The sequence below is a fragment of the Schistocerca serialis genome, chromosome 5, assembly GCF_023864345.2.
Source record: "Schistocerca serialis cubense isolate TAMUIC-IGC-003099 chromosome 5, iqSchSeri2.2, whole genome shotgun sequence".
NCBI lineage: Eukaryota > Metazoa > Arthropoda > Insecta > Orthoptera > Acrididae > Schistocerca > Schistocerca serialis.
Genome location: NC_064642.1, coordinates 507341057 through 507342415, shown reverse-complemented (window position 1 = coordinate 507342415; position 1359 = coordinate 507341057).

The window sequence follows — 1359 nt, the reverse complement described above, 5'->3', positions numbered from 1 at the left end:
GCCATTTGCTCTTGATGTCTTTCCAAATCGGATCTTTATCTTGTTCATGAGCAATGTCCTTTAAAGATGTGGTGATGAAGTTTTCAAAGGCGACTTTCTGAATGTAAAGAATACTGAAATTTTTCTCGAGGTTGCCTTCTGTGTTACTTTTCTCAAGCCCAGCCGGTGCGCGTGACAGTGCGTCCGCAACAATGTTCTCCTTGCCGGGAATGTAGACTATTGTGAAGCGGAATTCTTGCAGAAACAATGCCCAACGTTTTAACCTGTCATGATTTAATTTTGAGGACATAAGAAATTGTAATGCACGATGATCACTGTATACTTTTACGTGCTTACCAGAAAGAAAGAAACGGAATTTGTTAAATGCCCAAACGATAGCTAAAGCTTCTGGTTTTCTGAACGGTAGTGTCATTTTCTATGGCTTCTTGAAATAAATGGGCACCGACTTTAGAAGAATCCGTGCTAAGGCAGAAATCTTGTGACAGATCTGGATGAGCTAAGATTGGCGCGTGAAGTAACGCTTCTTTCAAAGAATTGAATTCCAATTGTGCTTGTTCGTCCCAGTTCCAAATAGTATTTTTTCCACTGAGAGAACAAAGTTTTGGTGTAACAAGAATTTGCATATTCAGAAAACGACGGTAAAAATTTACGAGACCTAGAAAACTGCGGACTTGTCTTTTTGTAGATGGAACTGGAATGGCTCTGATTGCTTCTAACTTTTCAGGATCCGGCTGAATGCCTTCAGAAGAAATAATATGTCCAAAAACTTCACTTTTGTCCTACCGAATTCAGACTTTTCCAAGTTAACTGTAATTCCAGATTCTGCAAAAATATGTAACAAACTGTTGAGAATGCGATTATGTTGTTCCCATGAAGCTTCTGCTATCAGAATATCGTCCACATATAAGGTGATGTGACGTTTTAAGAACTCAGGTAATATGAAATGTAACCCACGAATGAATGCTGCCGAAGAAATGTTCAAACCAAAGGGAAGTTTCCGAAACTGATAACAAACGCCGAAACAAAGGAAAGCTGTGTATTTTCTACATTCTGGATGAAGTTCGATCTGATAAAAGCTGGATCTGAGATCAATGGAAGACAACACTTTTACACCATTAAAATTTTGAAGAAGTTCTTCCAACGTTTGCGGCCTGTCTGTTTCAGGAATAATGATCGTATTGATTTGTCTCGAATCTAAGACAAGCCTGATCGATCCATTTTTCTTCTCAACAACATGTAACGGATTGTTGTATGAGCTTACTGCAGGCTCAATAATGCCCTCGTCAAGCATAGATTGTATTTCTGTTCTAACACGGTCCCTATAATGCGCCGGAATTACGTATGGTCTAACACAAAATT